The 12,500-nt window shown below is 36.7% G+C and overlaps 1 protein-coding gene across 1 annotated transcript in view; it reads left to right on the top strand.

Moving 5' to 3' along the window:
- The first annotated feature begins 10,444 nt into the window (after positions 1 to 10,444).
- The window catches only part of LOC119596441 (zinc finger A20 and AN1 domain-containing stress-associated protein 6-like), a 105,236-nt gene continuing 103,180 nt past the window's right edge, over positions 10,445 to 12,500 (top strand). The window contains exon 1 of the mRNA XM_037945688.1: positions 10,445 to 10,517. The gene's annotated coding sequence lies outside the window, so the exon portion shown is untranslated. The remainder of the gene's footprint in view (positions 10,518 to 12,500) is intronic.

Below are 12,500 nucleotides of genomic sequence, written 5' to 3'. Positions count from 1 at the left end.
TTCTATTATTAATCTTAGGGTTATTCTTTGGGAATGCCTGCAGCTGGGGTCAACGAACTATAATTCTTGAATCGGATCTGTAAAACGTATTACGGTGTGATTGTCTCGTCCAGGGGAACTGTAGAATAAAGTTAGATTATGTATAGTGTTTATATCGATTATCCAGTCAATAAACTTAGACAACGAAAATATATATTGCCTGCAGAAAGGTGTAAAATAACATTATTCAAAATATAGAAGTTATACATTACAATAATGAGTTTTTATTAACACATAAATTATGCACACAGGCTTTAGTACTGTACAAACTTCAACAGCTTTAATTCGTGTAAGTTCACTGAGAAACGCCAGGTTGTGGGAAATGCATTACTGTAATCATACCAGCACGGGGCAGTAGGCACTTCAGTTCGTCCCACTGCGAATCTCTGGCACGTTTGGTTCCCACGCAGTGTTTAACAAGATGTACACTTTTGTTGAGGAGCTAGTGTCATGATATATCCTTGAAATAAGTTGTTAAGAATTTTCAACAGCGAAAGGTATTCAAGATAAGGTGTTCGCACAGATTCTACACTCCCGTTATAAACGCTGTCCCTATTTGAACAGGGGAATAACCTCACCCGAATGATTCGAAATCCAATAAAATGGTCTCTGTGGGGAGACTCAGGAAGACTGAGTTTCATCTCGTGGGAATAGGACACTTGTCATATTTTTACGTAACTAAATTTACACTTGGAAATGTGGGGAAAAACTTATGTTTTATGCAACGCAAGGTGCACTGCCGATTGTGTAAACAGGCCTTAAACTTCCCCACAAAAAAAAAAAAAAAAAAAAAAATTATCAGATTCAAGAATGAAATCATATTCTTCTGTTCTCTCTCTCTCTCTCTCTCTCTCTCTCTCTCTCTCTCTCTCTCTCTCTCTCTCTCTCTCTCTCTCTCTCTCTCTCTCTCTCTCTCTCTCTCTCTCAGTAAAACGATGAGCGAAGTATTCAAATGAATTACAGCATATCATTTGTGGATCAAACCGAAAGTGTGTACAAAATTACAAGAAAAGCTTAAGACTAAAACTTCTTAACAATTCTGCAAAGAGTGAATGCAATTTACTCGTAAGCATTATGTCTACTAATGAAGGAGTTTAGAGAGAGTAATAAGCATGAAATTGTAGATACTCTCTCCTAACATAATGACAGTTAAACTCCCTCCTATACTGAGAAAGTGTGACAACTTCCCAAATGATAAATGCAGATGACTCGGAATTTCATAGCTGTAAAACGTGTAATCAATTATTTTATATAACTTCATTTTGCATATGGACAGGTTTGAATTCCGGTGCCCTATCATATGTATATTAATTTTATCATATGAAGACTTTTTGTACAAGTTTAGTTCCTCTGCCTTTTAAAATATTTGTTTATGTAAGATGCATAAAGAGGTATGGCTTTCGTGCCATTACACAAATTACTTATGCATTAGATTACGAATGATGAAGAAAAAACTGTAATAGTTAACAAAGATAAACCATGTACTGTAGCTCTCACAAGTTTTATATGTATTTTTGCTCTCTTGGTTAACTTGACCTGAATGAGTCATTCCTGACCACCAATTAATTGCGTGTAAATTTTGTGAGGCCTTGCAGGAACTGCTGATGAGCATGTGAGTGGCCTTAGAAACCCCACAAAAAATATATTGTTATTTTATTTTATCGCTCTAGACAGAAAAGTTCAAATTAACTAAAACATTCATTCATATTTTTAATAGCGCTATTACCGCAAAAAATGAAATGTTTTCTAAGATCGCAGACTACAGAGAAAACGGCAAAATGGGGAAACTAAAATATATGAATTATAAAACAGAGGATGGGGGTTCGAGTTAACTCCTAATGGTCTATATGATGGAAGATGTAGTACTGAGGAATTAATTAATCACTCAGTGTAAATTATAAAAAAAAAAACCGTTTTAAAATGCACGTCGGTTAGTGAGAAGACCAATGTAGTTAGAATAATAGCCATGGCCAAGGTAATTTTACAGTTCAGAGATACTATCGGTGCTTACTTAAAAGCTTGTGCCTTTCGTGGATGATGGTTTGTTTTGCTACTTACAGATGCGGGTTACTATTTACCCTGAAATGACCACTGCCGTTTTGCTACCTGCATGATAAGAATAGCTGTACATAGTCCAGCTCCAAAGTTTGTATGAAAACGATGTATTTATTATGTATTTGGATTTTCACTGCGAGGCACATTGTTATATTGTTGATGGTTTAAAACGAAGACTAAAACTGGGGCTGTGGAAATTAAATGTGAACAGTTAATAACGGTTATAAATGTAATATAGTCATGGTAACTGATAACCTGAATAATGATATCTTCTGTCGCTAAACCTAATAAAAATGTTTTAACTGGCCGCATTATAAATATATGGAGATATTGATCCATATATACTTTGACGCGACTTTTTACAAGTACTCATTTATCCGGAATGTATTTTATCTAAATGAATTCTCAAGATGCAATTTAGTTTCAAATACCTACCCAAGATTTTTTTCAACTGCCTTTCATTTAAGAAATAGTAAATAGGGCAAATCCGTTAAGATATATTGTTCCAACATTGTTAGATATCATCGTTACCAACTTATATTCATTCTCTCACTAACTTCTCTCACTAACTTCCCACATGGCATATATCTCTCTCTTCTCTCTCTCTCTCTCTCTCTCTCTCTCTCTCTCTCTCTCTCTCTCTCTCTCTCTCTCTCTCTCTCTCTCTCTCTCTCTCTCTCTCTCTCTCTCTCTCTCTCTCTCTCTCTCTCTCTCTCTCTCTCTCTCTCTCTCTCTCTCTCTCTCTCTCTCTCTCTCGCTCTCTCTTTCTCTCCGTTTTCTGATTGTTTTAAAGTAGAGTAAATTCGTTGTCCTATAAAGCTACCAGTTGTGTTTACATTTTTTCTCCAACCTTCATAAAAAACGGTCTTTATCACTCGTATAGATCCACACGCAGAAATGAAACACACTCATTTATCTCTTCATTTCATTGGATCATGTTTATTCAAGGAAAACTTACCGACCTCCTGCTGGACCGTGAACTGTAGTTTGAATAACCTTGGATTTAAAGGTTTTGATTTTACCAGAGTCTTTGCGAGCTTGAGCATAAGGGCAGTGTAATGTTTATGAAATAAGGTCATTTTCTCATAACAAATCAATTTCCCACGGCCTTATTTTTGAAAGCCTTGTGTGAAGGTTTTGCACGTCACATGAACACATGCTTTAAGATACTTTGTACATTTGTTTATAACATTTCGTCTTGCCTAACTGTACAGACGAGAATATTTTGTGATGTCACAACCGATGTTACATTTACTTTCATACACAATATCCTCATTTCACCACCAAAAGGTCTTTTCTTAAATGTCATGTATTGATGCTACGTCAAACACTTTTGAATGCCTGCCTACTTATCCTCTCTCTCTCTCTCTCTCTCTCTCTCTCTCTCTCTCTCTCTCTCTCTCTCTCTCTCTCTCTCTCTCTCTCTCTCTCTCTCTCTCTCTCTCTCTCTCTCTCTTGCTTATAGTTCATAATAACTGTCATTCATAATTCATTTTGCACAAACAATCATATAAATACCTGACTGTTAGTGCAAAATTTATTGTAGAATGTACAATGAAAGATCTAACAATCATATAGTAGTGTAGAATTGCCCACGAAAGGTCTATCATCGATGGCTATTTCATTCGTTCTTGGCATTTTATCATTTTGACTTCAATATACTTTTGGTTTAGAATTATGCAATACACTTAGACAACAGAATTTAACGGCTGTCACTGCTCCACCACAGTACAAATTCAATTGTGGTAGTCCATTTGGTCAGTAGATGGTCTATTTATACAAATGGTTAGCAGTTGAAGCAGTATTGTATACTTAGTAGATAGATTTACTGATAAAAAATATCAATACACAAAGAATCTGGAGTAGAAACGATTACTAAAAATATCAAGGATAAGTAATGTATATATATATATATATATATATATATATATATATATATATTATACATATATATATATACATATATACATATATATATATACATATATACATATATATATACATATATACATATATATATATACATATATACATATATATATACATATATACATATATATACATATATATATATATATATATATATATATATATATATATAGGGGAAATCGCCGCCATGACACAAGTGTAAGTGCGACCAACTGCGATTGATTAGGAAAGGCATCTAATCAGGTAAGGATGACACTGCCAAATAACCTCTCAGTAGCGAAATGAGAGAGGCCTGTCTCCTGCAGTGGAATGAAAGACTGTTAAAAAACATATATATATATATATATATATATATATATATATATATATATATTTTATATATATATATATAGATGTATATATATATAGATATATATATATATATAAATATATATATATATATAAACACAAACATAGTAACGTGTACACAAAAATTAAAAGGGAAACAGCCACAGTAGAAAATGAAACTAAACCGTAACGTTTCGAACTCTTCACGAGTTCCTCTTCAGACGAATAAGCCGAAATGGATACAAGGAGAAAATTTTGGCAAGTATATATAGTGGTAGAGAGACAGGACGAACAAGAGCTGAATCAGGTCTCAGGAGGGTCAAGGTCGAAGAGTCTGGGGAAGGCTTTGCTAACTAACGAGGAGGTAAGATCATCCAGGCCCCATTGACCAGCACTCAAGTTAAAATTAGGCACTTTTCTAATTGATAGAGATTCTAACACTTTTCTTTCGTACGAATTGGCTGATTTATGAATTAATTTAGCGTTTTTCCAGTTAAGCCGGTGACCTTCATCACGTAAATGAACGAAACACGCATTTGATTCTCTAGCAAATCTAACATCACGCTGATGTTCATTAATTCTTTTCTCAAAAGCTCTACCGGTCTCACCTATGTAAAACTTGGGGCAATCTTTACAAGGTATAGTGTAAATACCGGGAGAAGTCTCAAGAGCACCGCTAGCCACATTGTGTTTAATTAAAGTATTACGCAACGTATTTGGATATGTAAAGACAATATCAATGACAGCGCCTGTAAACATGTGCCGTTTTTCATCGAGGGACGGGTTATACGGAACAATTAATAGATTACTGGCACTATCCTGTTGAGAATTACGGGAATGAGTATAAAATTTCCATCTCGCAGATGAGTGTGCCTGATTTAAGAAGAAACGGGGATATCCTAATTTCGAAAAAGTTTCAAAAATGATGTCAAGCTCCCAATCAATAAACTCATTGTCACAAATTCTATATGTCCTAAGAAACATGAACGAGACTACTGACTTTTTAACATATAACGGGTGATTCGAGAAAAAGTGAAGATAATTAGCGGTGTGAGTAGGTTTACGGTAAACCGAAAATTTAAGCGAGCCATTTACATTGAATAAAAGTATGTCGAGAAAAGGTAATTTCCCTGAATCTTCCCATTCTGCTTTAAAATTGATAGTACGCGCGAGGTTGTTGAGTTTACTGAAAAAATCATCGAAATCTGAACGGTTCACTTGCCACATAGAAAATATATCATCAACATAATGAAACCAAACCGTGTCGGGAGGGAGAATCGACGGAAGGAGTTCAGATTCAAACATCTCCTTATATAAATTCGCAAGAACCGGGCTTAAGCTACTTCCCATCGCGATACCATTGATTTGTTTATAAAATTCGCCGTCAAAAGTAAAGACATTGTTCGTTACGCACAAACGAATGAGATCGATAAATCAATTGACCGGAATAGGGATCTTCTCACGAGCTGAATTAAGTTTTCTTTCAAGAAATTCTAACACATCTTCAAGCGGAACATTAGTGAACAAGGAATCTACATCAAAACTCACTAATTTCTTACCGTTCGTCGGCAAGTTTCTAACCTTATCCATGAAATCCATTGAATGCTTAATATGACTATCAGAAAATAACCCCATAAAAGGAGATAAAACGCTCGCTAGCCATGAGACTAATAGACGGGTAACCGAGTTGCCAAGACGAAATAATAGGCCTTAGATGGACGCCCTGTTTGTGAGTTTTAGGAAGGCCATAAAAATACGGAATAGAGGGATTAACCGTTCTAGAGCGATCAAAGAATTTGGGGCCAGGACATAAGGCAGCAATACGTCTAAGGTTTTTACGAAATGACTCCGTGACAGAAGGGTAAGGGTTGGAGCGCAGTTTTTGATACGTCGAGTTGTCGTTCAAAAGGGAATGAGCTTTGCTTATATAATCAGATCTGATTATAATCAGATATAATCAGTTTGCGGGCGTGGACATCAGCGGAAGGAAAGACAATTCACGCCGCTGACCAGTTCATCTGATGGCCTGTGTCCCACCGATGGCAAAAGAGGGCGTTGTTGCTGTGTCCCCTGGATACTTATGTTGAAACAGACGCTAAGTGAGACTAGCGACGGTCTCGCCAAAGTATTGCTTATCCCAGGATGCACAAGGAACAGCTTAGGTGCCCACCTTCGAGGTAGAGGGAGGACTGGTGTGAACCAGGTTGTGACGGAGATTATTCACCTGGCGAAAGATCAGCCTGCAGTTGATAGGGTGAAGAGGGCGAAGGAGAGAGTAGATCTCCAAAGTGTTGGACGGGCAGGTGAGGAGTGTTTTTAGGAGAGGAGTCCTGGTAGAAGGTACGCCGCGACGTCGAGAACATGACAAGGGTAGCCCAGTTTCGATAACGATCGGCGCAGGAAGTCGATCTCTCCATGCAGGTACTTGGAGACACAGATGCGGAGGGCGCAGAGGAACAGCGAGGTGGCAACACCTCTTTACGTGGAGAGAATGGTATGAGAAGAAGTGTGTGTACATACCACTATTCATAGACTTACTGTATGCGGAGAGGGAGAAGTGGTCAGCAGAGCGATGAACAAGGGAGCCCAAGAAGGGGAGCTTGTTGTCAACCTTCCATTCCACCTTGAAACGAATGGAAGGCGAGAGAGAGTTCATTTGCGTCAGGAAATCCGAGAACATGGCAGGGCCAGAGAGCAAAGACGTCGTCGACATACCTCATCCAAACCGACGGACGAAGAGAGATGGGAGGGAGAAACTCAGACTCGAAGAATTTCATAAAACAGGTTTCATAAGACTGCAAAGAGGAGAGAGCCCTTGGCAACACCGAATGTCTGAGAGTAGAAGCGACCTCAAGGAAAAGGAATTAGACTCTACACACAGACGAATCAGCTGGAGGAAGGCGTCGGTGAACAGAGGGAGACGAGGATGCTCTGCTCGGAATACGTTATCAAGCGGGACCTTGGTGAACAGGAGTCGACGTTCAAGCTCGTCATGATCGCCGGCGAGATACCACGGAGACGGGAGATGAACTCCTGAGAGTGGTGGAGGTGAGCATGAGAGAAGGTGCCAAGTGAGAGACTCCGCCAGCTAGGCCGCAAGAGGGGCGTAACAGATCCCCGGGAGGAGATGATGGGGTTGATGACCTCTGGGGCCGCTGGTCAGGGGTGCATAGGTAGAAGCGTCATCCAACAGGTCCTGGGACTTCTGCAGGTAGGAGGCACGGTCGAGGACCACCACCGAGTTGCCCTTGTCAGAAAGCAAAATGGTGACAATCTCCCTACGCATGCTTTGAAAGGCCTCACGGTAACGCCTGGGAATGGAAGGGTTAGGCTGGAGGAGAGATTCGAGGGCCGGGATGAAAGCACCACGGAGGAGAGAAACATCAGACAAGGAATTCCTGTGAGAAGAGATGAAACGGTCGAAGGATGAAATAATGTCGATGGAGGTAAGGGGGTGAGGGTGGAGAGCAAAGTAAAGACCGAAGCCAAGGAGTCGTTGCTGGTAAGGGATCAAGGACAGGGAAGATGGGTGGTGACGGCGTCGGTGAGGGAGAAGCGAGACCAAGGACTGCGGGCGGTGAGGCTGGAGAGTTATATCTTCTCCCTGCTCCTTTATGCCGGACACCCTGCGCATAATCCGCCCGATCCTCCGACCTGATCTGACCCCCTTCACTTCCGTTCGTCTGTCATCATCTGCCCCGTGTTACCGCGTTGCCTCTCCTCTCTCTGTTTTATGCCCCCTCCTCTCCCTTTTCTCCTCAGACCTGAAGATGGAATCCATGTGGATTTCGAAACTGTGGTCTCATCTTCAATAAATCTAGTTCCTGTTTGTGTTTCTTTCTTCTGCCATAGTATCAACACGGAGGAGTTGTTTTAACCATTTATATATGTATATATAAATATGAATATATATATATATATATATATATTTTTTTTTTTTTTTTTTTTTTTTTTTTTTTTTTTTTTTTACCCTTCACTCCACTGCAGGGCATAGGCAGGGCATGTGTGTGTGTACAAACACGCACACTGCTACACTATGTTTCTTTGTGTGTGTGTGTGTATATATATATATATATATATATATATATATATATATATATATATATATATATATATATAGGCTATACACCACCAAGATAGGGAATGCAAAACATAAAAATAAGGAATGAATATCAAATATGAGAATGAGCACATGAACATAAAGCTAAATACAAGAAATATTGCCTAAGAAACTGTATTAAGTATACGAAGGACCTCGATGGGAAGGTAATGGAAACGTTATTAGATGTGGAGCTGGAAACCAGAAAAAAAACAAAGATTAAGTAGGAGAAACTTGCAGTCTCTGGGCACCTATGGTGGACCGCGAAGAATTCGTAATGGAAATGTCTAAGAAAGAATTACAGTTCAAGAAAAACTGAAATGAATAAAAGGGTGGCAGGGAGAAAGACAAGAACAATCGCCGTGTCAGACACTACGAACTTAGTTGAGGTATAAGTCATCAGAAAATGAACCAGGAGTAGCTTCAAAGAGGGAAATTGAAGCTGGATAAAGAAAGCTCCATTTACGCAGGCATTAATGTTGAAATTATTGCACATCAAGTTAGGAAGTATATCACATATACAAAGACAGCGAAGAGAAATCAGAAACTGCGAGTGCGTCCCCCACATCGACCGAGAAATTGTACCGTAAAAGACATGACAAGGTTGCAAAGACAATATACTGGCTCTTGTGTAGGAAGTACAACCTTGAGTGCAACGAAAAGTGATATTTACACAACCCACTGTAGGAGATTGTTGAGTGCAAGATTTCTTGGGACAGTGGTATCCAGGCTAACTGGAGGATTGACGGCAATTGCCAAATACGGTTTCAGGAACAAGAGTATGATTCATCGTGAATGGCAAAACTACTCAAATCTGAAGTCCAGGACCAGGGGGCTATCGAAACTTTTGCGTCATCTTTTAATCAATCGATTGTCTGCACCTTTTTCTTTTCTGACGATGTCTCATCATGTCAGTTCATGAACACTTGTCACAGGTCACGAGTCCGCGAAATATCAAGGCGTAAGGATAGACGTCTGTAAACTAATATTGCAGACCATTGCAGAAGCGAAATTTGCATATTCTGATACAGTATATAACGGACCCAGAAAACAATTGACATGTAATTAAATAAAATTTCGTTGGATACTGTATTTAACTTTGGTATACCAAAACTTGGGCGGAACTCAAACGCCAGTCATTCTAGAATCACTAGCACTGAAGGATCTTTGTGTATCATAACTTGGATGGAACTCGTCCGTTAGAGCGTCTTGTAAAACAGATGGAGATAACGGCGATTATGCTGATAACATTAAAACTGATTGAAGGTACAACAGCGAATAATTACATGTAAGGAGGAAATGAAAAAAAATAATGATAAATAGACTGATATTTATTTGCATATTGTCATATTTGTATTTTCCACAGTTGTTCTAATGGTGTTGCTGAACTGTTTCATGTTATTACCATTGACATCATTGTAACATTCATTCACATTATCATCATCGCAAATATTAGTAACCATCGTTCTGATAAAATGAATTGACCACCGTCCTGATAAAAGGAATTAGTCTTAATAACAGCTGTAATAGGAATCCGGATATGAATAACAAAGGAAATATGCAATGAGAACAATGGAATGATAACACACGGCAGGGGAATCACCTAACAAATAGTATAACAGAAACAGAAAACTGAAACAAACATAGAATGCCACTTAAAGTATATATACACTGAGTACAAGATTCTAGATATATAGAAAAGGCATATGATATCTAGAGAAAAGAATCTGTACTAAATAAAAGATTGCGTTATATAAATTATTAACGCGGCGAATTCTCTCTACTTCCTTGTTTTTTGTTTTGGTTTGTTCTACTCATTATCTTCACGTTCTCCTTCCTAAACACTTTCATGAAATTCCAAGTGGTAATTCTAAGAGCATTGGGGGTCGTTCATTTAGTGGAGATATTAGAGAAAAATACGATATCTTGTCAAGGTTTAAATGTCTTTAAGTTGACCAATGAACGTTCAGTGTTTGGTCACGTGACGCGTAGTTCTGTTTTGTTATCAGTTCCTGCTGGGAAAACCTCGGGTGCCTCCGGACTTTTTTGCGATTTCTCTCGGAATTTGGTAAGCTAAAGTGACTTCATGTCTTTCGAGAACTAGTTTAGTATATTTGCTACGCGTCTGTTTTGGAAAAGAAGGCGCTTCTGCATCAAGAACGCCTTATTTAGCGAGAGAAATAGGCTATTGGGATGACGCCATTTTGCCCTCGGTCTGAATCAGCTGTTTGGCGAGCACTTCTGTCGGGCCCGAAGCTAACGCCAGACCGATTTGGGCCACGATTGCAGGCTTCGCTTATAGGCTCACACTGATCATTTTATTCACTGTGCAATGGGTGCTTTTGGGCCCTTGGTTGGGGAGAAGAACAAGGGAGTTGAGATATACTTGTTACACCCTAGGGAAATCCTTCCTCTCTAAGGGGAGTGAGAGTATGACTTGGAGGATATGTTTGAGTGTGAGTATGTGAGTGTAAGTATAAAGAAGGTGAGTGGGACTTTGAGTAAGTGCGTTTGTTAGAATGTGTGCGTATGTATGTATGTGTGTATGTATGGTAGTGTTTGTGCACTTGTGTGTGCGTGTATGTTTAGTGTTTGTGCATGTGTGTATGTATATGTGTGTGCTTGCGTTTTTATGTTGATGTATCCATACAATAATAGCATATGTGTGAGTATGTTCGCACACATTGGTGTGTTTGTGTTTTCTGTTTTATAGTTTGTTTGGCTGCGTATGGATAAATACATTAATATGCATTTGTATCAGAGTTAAAATGTATGAACATGTATTTTAGGTTTTGGACAAAAATAGATACCTAGATGGATGTTTGTGTAGTTGCATATGTGCATGCACTGGGTTGTTTAGGTGTGTGCACCTGTAATTAGGTGAGTGTGTGTGTATGTATATGTCAATAAACCTTTTAGAATTGAATGGGCACGTATTTTGTTAATTTTGTTTATTCGATGCAGTAGCCACGAACTTTTTTTTTTTTTTTATGAGTACATACCTCTTGCTTTGAGCATCCTTGATAGAAGGGATGGTTATAATTAAGCACACAAAAAAGAAAAAATTGATTCTAATGATTCTTGTAAATCATGAGAATCAGTAAGGAGATAGTTCATTTGGTGAAAGTAAAAGATTTACCATCTTATTATTATGGTATTGTACAGAATACCTTCACCCAACCGATCTCGACTATTTTGGTATAGATGGATTCCTCTCGCTCCCTACTCCACTAATTGAAATTATGCCATGGAAGCCCATTCTTGGCCCCAATAGCAGGGGAGGGCATAATGTTAATAGGATACAGTAAATATATAACTGTAGTAATAATATACAAAGAATAAATATCTTATTTTGTAATGTATGGCCCCTGCTCCCTACACTATATATATATATGTTTGTATAGTATATATATATATATATATATAAAATATATATACTATATATATATATATATATATATAATATATATATATATATATATAGATATATATATTATATATATATAGTATATATATATATATATATATATATATATAGTATATATATACATATAATATATATATACATATAATATATATATACATATAATATATATATATACATATAATATATATATACATATACATATAATATATAAATAATATATATATAATATATATACATATATATATATATAATATATATATTATACTATATAATATAATATAACATAGAATATATAATATATATATACTATAATAATATATATATAATATAATATATAATATATATCATATAATATATATATAATATATATATATATATATTTGATATGTATTATTATATTATATAATATGTATATATATATAATATATATTATATATATATATATATTATTATGTATATACATTTATATGTGTATTTGAATATATTTGTGTGTATATATATATATAATAATATATAATAATAATATATATATATATATAATTATATATATATAATAATAATATATTTATATAATATAATATAATAATTATATATATATTTAATATTATAATATATAATTATAGA

Source organism: Penaeus monodon, chromosome 38, assembly GCF_015228065.2.
Source record: "Penaeus monodon isolate SGIC_2016 chromosome 38, NSTDA_Pmon_1, whole genome shotgun sequence".
Classification (NCBI taxonomy): Eukaryota; Metazoa; Arthropoda; class Malacostraca; order Decapoda; family Penaeidae; genus Penaeus; species Penaeus monodon.
The sequence above is the reverse complement of the archived record's forward strand: the minus strand, read 5'-3'. Positions and strand labels throughout refer to the sequence as shown.